Consider the following 7,836-nt stretch of genomic DNA (forward strand, 5'->3'; position numbering starts at 1 on the left):
CTAACAACTATTACTAAATATGATGAATCCAACAATATGCCGGGCAGCCAGGGGTCCAAGGGGGCGCGCCCCCTGAACAAAATTTTATTGTAAGAGTAATTTTGAAGTTATGCTTATTTTTAAAGTCCATAAGTCGTTTGTATGGAAAGATACCGAGCGGTATCGAGCATGTACCGAGCGGCACCGAGCATGTACCGAGCGGCACCGAGCATGTACCGAGCGGCACCGAGCATGTACCGAGCGGCACCGAGCATGTACCGAGCGGCTCCGAGCATGTACCGAGTGATACCGATCATGTACATAGTGGTATGAAGCATTGTTGTACCGAGTGGTTAGTTTTTTTTTTTAATTTTAAGAGGCGGACACCTCTAAAACATGAGGCGATGCGCACCTCAGTGAACTTGAGGCGTACGCTTCAATGCCAGCTCTCATTGCGTAGGCTTTGAGGATTAAAAATTTAAAATTGTGCTGAGGCGCGCTTCTTATTGCGCAATTTTAAATCATGCTTGTTTTTTATTTTTTTAAATTTTTTTGAAAGTTAAACCATGCTTGTTGGTGAGTATTATTTCAAATTATGTAATTCTAGCATTATTGGTGCATCTAAGTTTGGAGCTTTTTGAGATGGCTTTTAAGATGATATTTTTCAATAAAGAGTTATATGAAAAAATTTATGGGACTGCTAATTGATTTTGTGACCAAAGGACATGGACATAAAGCTCAAACATTCTATTTATTAGTTGCTGAATGAGAGTGCCAAGTAATCCAATCAAAACTTTGTTAAGTTTGTCATTATTGATTGATGACACGTTATATGAATGACATGGAGATGATAGTCCCCACAAAGAATTGACATTCTCTACATTTGAAATGGCTTTTAAGGGTGAGACTGGTTTTGCATCTACATAAAAATTACTTAAGATAAGAAAAATGCTTGTGTTTGTCACAACATAGATATACAACAACAATAACAACAAGCGTTTATACCACTATGTGGGGTTGGCTACATGAATCCCTTTTTCTTCATTGTGTCCTGTTAAAGAAAATGGTGTAACATGATGACTTCCCAGGAGGTCACTCATCCTAGTACTACTCTTGCCCAAATACGCTTAATTGCGGAGTTTTAATGGGATCCGGTGCACTGGTGTTGATATGGTCGCACCCGTTGTCACAACATAGATATATCCAAAAAAAAATCTTGAGTGATTTAGAATGCAAAATTCTAAACCCATATAACCTCATTTTAATGATTGCTCCTGCTTGAGAAGATATTACGTGTTCAAGGTTTATTATAAAAATGATTATAGATATTACAGTTTAATGTATGCTATGATATACATATATTATGTTTGATATTATATTAATGGTTGCAGGATTGGTTAGCCACTTCAAATAATTCATGTTCAATTTTTTTTTTCTCTATAATCACCCAAATATTCATACTATAAAATTTAAACATACCTAAAAGATTGAAAAATTAGAAAAGAGATAGAGGGGTCGGTGGGGCGTCTAAGAAAGTAAATGTGATTCAACAAATTTAATTTTTAGTGATTTATATAATAAAATAAATATGAAGGAGGGTGAAAGATGTATGTATAAGTTAGCCAAGCAAAAGGATTGTAGAAATAAGGATTTATTTCAAGTGAAGTGTATTAAGGATGAAGTTAAAAAAAGTGATTTTCTTAGAAGAACATATTCAACATAGGTTGTTGAGATATTTTGTTAAACTTTTCAATAATGATTGTGAGATTACAATTGACTTTTAGTGACTTTAGCACCCTAAATGAAAATACAGATTTTTACTTTTTATCGTCATATTAGTAAAATTGAAGTTGGAAAGACTTTAAAGAAAATGAAGTGTTGAAAAACAGTAGGACATGATGATATACCAATAGAAATATCGAAATGCTTAGGAGGCTAAGGAATTTTTTGGCTTACTAAATTCTTTAATATTATTTTGAAGACTAAACATATGTTAGATGAGTGGAAAAAGAGTGTGTTGTTTCTTATTTTAAGAATAAATGTGATGTACAAGAATGTGCAAATTATAAAGGAATTAAGTTAATGTGTCATACATTAAAATTATGGGAGAAAGTAATTAATCAATAGTTACGATGTGATACCGATATTTCTCAAAATCAATTCAAGTTCATGCAAGGTAGGCCTACTATAGAAGCTATACATTTGCTGAAAGGTTTGATGGAGAAGTACAGAGAGTATGGAGGATCTATATATGATATTTATTAATTTAGATAAAGCATATGATAAAGTTCCAAGAGAAGTGTTCTGGAGAGTTCTAGAAAAGAAAGAAGTTAATAATGCTAAAATTATACTCATTAAGGATATACATATATAGGCGTTACCAGTATTCAAACAGAAGGTGGTTTTACCAAGCATTTATCTATTTCAACTAGATTACCTCAAGGATCAATTTTAAGCCCATATCTTTTTGCTTAGTCATGGATGTTCTTACTAGACATCTGATAAAGGATGTATCTTGGTGTGTGCTTTTTGCAGATGATATTCTTTTTATTGATAAGACTAGAGAGGGAGTTGATGAAAAAACTTAAAAATATGGAGATCAACTTTAGAGTCTAAAGGTTTTTATTTGAGTAGATCTAAAACTGAATACATGCAGTGCAATTTTAATCAATGTTTAAAATTGCGTATTCGGTTTTTGAGGCGTTTTTCATTCGTGAGGTGAGGCGTAAGCCTCAAGGCATTTTGAGACATAAGCCTCAAAATCAAAAGATTTCATAAACATAAAATGATAAATTTTTTATATACTAATGAGTGAATAATATAAAACATAAAAAGGCATAAGATATGAAATGAAATCAAAATATCTCAATAATAAGACAACATGATATATAGTTCAACTCAAAATTCTATCTTTCCCAAATCCCAGTATTCTTTTCATTAACATATAATTCAAATTTCCAAAAATAAATAGCAATGACATATCACATAAGAACTCATAAGTCATCAGCACTGTCATCACTAGGGGGTTCTTCATTTGAATCATCATTATGGTGAACTGCTCTCTCCCCTTCCTCCTCTCCTATAGAGTCCAATGTTGGGCATTTACTTCAACGAACCCTGCCCGCACACTGCCCCGCGCGACCACGCCCGCTGCTTGCGTCCGCATTCGGTAGCCCGCCCGTCCTCGCCGGCAGCCCACCTTCCCGGGTCGAGTCGGGTCAACTCGGCAACCCGCCGGGTCAGGTCCGGGTTCGAATTTCCGACCCTTTTACTTACCCGGGTTGGGTTAGTGTCGACCCGTTTGAACCCGAGTCAATTCCGAGTTTGACCCGAACCTGACCCGTAACTCGAAAGTGACACCCCTAGATATTATTAGTAGAATTTATTTTGGATGGTTGAAGTGGAGGAATGCATCAAGCCTATTTTGTGATAGAAAAGCATCTATCAAACTCAAGGGACTATTTGGTTGCCCGTAATTAGCGTGTACTGTAGAATAAACATGCGCATTTGTCAAATTTCGGTGTTTGGTTCCGCGTGAAGTAAATAAGAATTAAGAATATATAGCATTTGACATGTATTCAAAGTCATTCCGCGGTTCATTTCGTGTGTATTCGAAACCTGCTCAAATCGAGCGAGTTCTAAATACACCGTTTCTCTCTCGCGTGAAAAGGAGCGGAACCTCAACCGTCCTATACCTTCCCCCTTCACCTTGCGAAATCCATCATATCATTTCTTCCGCAAAATCGAGTGCATGTAGATGTTCTTCACAGGCTATAGGGTCTCGCCCGACACTTCTTCTTTGCTGTGTTGAAGGTTGCAACTTAACGTATTTCGCTGCTGGTCTCTCCCGCGACGCATACTGTTCTCACCCGCGACCTAGGTATCTTTCATCCCATTTTTTAGTTCACGTTTTACCAATAAAAATTTCTGTTTGTCCATCTCTATATTTTTTAGCTTGCCGTTCTTTTTCTTCTCGATCTGAAGATCTGAAGATGTCAAGCTCTGATGAAGACGTTCTCGTCTTCCTTTATGCAGTGATTCAATTTTCTATCCCCAGGCATGTAAATTATATCATGTTGTCTGCCTGGTAGTAGAAGTGATCACCTGTTATTTCTTGAAACTATTTTTTATGTGATTCTAAGGAGATTTATAATAATTTCTTATCATTTGTATTAGAAGACTTCTAGTTTTTCTGAATGCAGATCTAGCCTTACGTGAAAATTACACCCAATGAAAATGTTATATTCTTCAAAATCATTTATTTAGCTTAAGAATACAAAGAGCTTTGGGATACTCTTACTTAGAAAAATAAATTGTAACTTTTAGAGGCAAAACAATTGCAAACATGCTAACTGTTAGAAGCAAAACAATTACAGTTTGCGAAGAACATTTAAGAACATTTACAGGCGGATGAGATACAACTTATTGAAGTACCCTACAATGATACAATCTTTCCTCTCAAAACCTATGAAATAAAAGGCTAAAAAGACGAGTAAAGTGCTAGCAAAATGATTTAGGTTATGGAAAATGTTAGAACTTTTGGTTTAATATTTAGATAGTTTTGGAGTTGTTTTGTATTATATATATATATATAGCTTTTGTTCCTTCAAATGTGTTTTGGATTTATGAAACATTAATGGTAATGTTGAGTATGTTTGTAGCACTATTAAATTTACTCTAGGTATGATGGTTCATTTTTAAGTTCCTGAATTTTATTTTCAAATACTCTAATATATGAAAGTTTCACATTATTCAAATAATAAACATTTTATGTTAAAAATATTGAATAATATTATTGTCTTTCTATTTCAATAATACAATGCATTTTTTTGCTGCACATCATACCAAACAGCACTGAAGTAATCAAAATACATTGCTTTTACTTTACATTGTATATACCTCTCCAAACAAGAAAAATAGTTCCCCTGTATTTACTTTGTAAACAATCAAACAACTCCAAGGTATTCTAAATACAATGCATTTACTTTACACTACATTTACTCTATACTATATTCATTTTTCAACCAACCAAACAACCCCCAAGTAAAAAAATTATAAGATGGTGGTGAGACCTGCAATGCTTTATGGTGCAGAATGTTGACCATTAAAAGAGAAGCATCTTATAGAATTTTTCCTTAAGTTTGAGAGAGACTTTTTTATTACACAATAAGCCTGATGTATTCCTCCACTTCAACCATCCAATTTGTATTCTACGAATTATATCCCTATCTATTTCACCATTACTCTGAACAATACACCCAATATATCTAAAATATGTACTTTTATTAATGACTTGATCGCCCAAAGTCACAATCCCTCCACTAGATCTATTATTACTAAATTTACAGTTTATATATTCAGTTTTAGATATACTCAAATGAAAACATTTAGATTCTAAAGTTGAGCTCCATAATTCAAGTTTACCTTCAACTCCCTTTCTAGTCTTATCAACAAGAAGAATATCATCAGCAAAAAAGTATACACCAGGGCACAACCTGCTGCACATGTCTAGTTTGAGCATCCGTGACTAAAGAAAAAAGATTTGGGCTTAAGGTTGATTTTTGATATATATATATATAGTATAAATCAAGCTTCACATGCTATTGAAATTCAAAAAAATCTTGAAATCATAAATGTTAGTGCCCGGACTGATGCGGTGCAGTAACAACATAAGGAGGACAACTTACCATCATGCGCATTGTGCTCACGCTCTGCTCCACTCATTCCGTTTTTGCCACACTACTACTCGTTCTCGTTATTAGTTCTTTTATATACTATTTTACTTTAAACAAATAGGTTTAATTACAGTAATACCACAAAACTGTAGTATGATATATATAGCAGATGGAAGCAAAAGCAGAATAATAGAGAAAAACTTATTTTATTGTTTCATTGCTTGCTGAGTTATTGCTTAGGTAGCTTGTGTTTCACAGGGCATTGTTGCTTGGTATCACACCAATTTGATATTAGAGATCAACACCTTGGACCGACACCAATGACGGAGAGTAGTCGACGAGCAGCTTCTGACGAAGATCCAAGCTTAGAAGCACTATGGGTTGTGTAGACCACCATTTCCAAGCAGTTAGTGGAACTTTCTTCCGATTTTAAGCGGATCATTGTAGATTTTAAGCGGATCATTGTAGAGGTCCAACGAAGCCTCCAAGCTTGTGGCCATGACCTTCGTAGAGCACCACTGGGTATTCAAGCAGGCCGGATGAATGATGGCATCGAACGCGTCGGAAGGAGGAACCCAGTCCTGATTCCGATGAGGAAAGATATCAATTTAGGCCGATTCAACTTTTCGATTCATAAGAAGTTGAAAGTGAGTATCCACACGATGCTAGGAGGGGGAGAGAGAAATCCTAGGCCTCAACAGGAGTTTCTCGTCAAACTGGATATCCCATTCTTCGAAGGTCGATTGCACACTGAAGACTTTTTGGATTGGAAGAGGGTGGTTGAAAGATTCTTCAAATACGTAGACATTACACCTGAGAAGTAAGTTAAATACGTTGCGTGCAAGTAGAAGGGAGGAGCCAGCGCGTGATGGATGTAGGTCAAACATAATCGGTGACGGGAAAGCAAGGGAGATGTTAGAAGTTAGACATGAATGAAGCAATTAATGAGATCACACTTCCTTCCAACTGATTATGAGCTATTATTATATGGAAGGTATCTACATTGCGTTCAAGGCAGTATTAATGAGTACACTGAAGAGTTCTACAGGTTAAGTGCCTGCAATAACCTCAACGAATCAGACACCTAGCTTGTTGCCCGTTACATAGGAGGCTTAAGAGAAGCCATACAAGACAAATTGGAGCTCAATTTCTTTTAGACCTTGTCGCAGGTCGTCAATTTCACCCTCAAGGCAGAAATCTAGCTGGCTAGGCATTCCCGCAACTTCAAATATAGATGGCCAACTAGTGAACATACGCCAGAAGCTATAGACCCACTTGACAGACACCAAAGACACTTATCAGCCAACCATCGCTTAATACATGCCCGCCCACTGGCCTGATCTGAGAGTACCACCCAAACTGAGGATGCTTGTAAAGGACAATCCTTATAATAGACTGTCGACCCTAAAGTGCTTTCGATGCTTCCAGATTAATCACAAATCTAATGAGTGCCCCACCAGTCCACAAATTCAGATTGTTGGAGAAGAGCTTGAAGAACCGGCTGCTGATCAAACTAAAGACATGGAGCCAGAAACGAAGGATCTTGTGGCAGATGAAGGTGATCATGTCATATGTGTTATGGAATGACTTTTGTTGGCACCTCGACAACCCAATACATCCCAACGCAATGCTATCTTCCGCACTCACTGCACCATTAATGACAAGGTCTGCGAATTACTCATAGATAATGTGTGCATCGAAAACATAGTCTTGCGTTCGTTGGTTCAAGCACTACAATTGAAGACAACCAGAAATCCACACCCTTATAAAATATGTTGGGTCAAAATGGGGTGGAAGTATTAGTAATAGAGATGTTCCAGTCATGTTTTCCATTGGTAAGAGTTACACTTGCAAAGTCTTATGCGATGTCCTTGAAATGGATGTGTGCCACATCATTTTGGGCCGCTCTTGGCAGTATGATAATGGGGCTACATATGATTGCCGCATGAACACATACTCCTTCAACTAGAAGGGAAGAAGGTTGAGACTTAAGACTCTTACCCAATACCAACTCCGACAGTATTCATAAGGGCAAGGGCAAAGCTGCTTTTCACCTTGTCACTGGTGTTGTTATGCTTGCTCAAAGATATCGAAACGAGTTGTATGCCCTTGTGGTGATAGACACTCCACCTTTCTAATTTGCGACATTACTACCTACACCAATTTTGTCCCTATTTCAATA

General features: G+C 36.6%; 1 pseudogene; it reads right to left on the reverse strand.

Moving 5' to 3' along the window:
• Positions 1 to 1,042: 1,042 nt before the first annotated feature.
• On the reverse strand, positions 1,043 to 1,161 carry LOC114580456 (annotated as a pseudogene).
• Positions 1,162 to 7,836: the final 6,675 nt, after the last annotated feature.

This window comes from Dendrobium catenatum, unplaced genomic scaffold, assembly GCF_001605985.2.
Source record: "Dendrobium catenatum unplaced genomic scaffold, ASM160598v2 fragScaff_scaffold_1024, whole genome shotgun sequence".
NCBI classification, from domain to species: Eukaryota; Viridiplantae; Streptophyta; class Magnoliopsida; order Asparagales; family Orchidaceae; genus Dendrobium; species Dendrobium catenatum.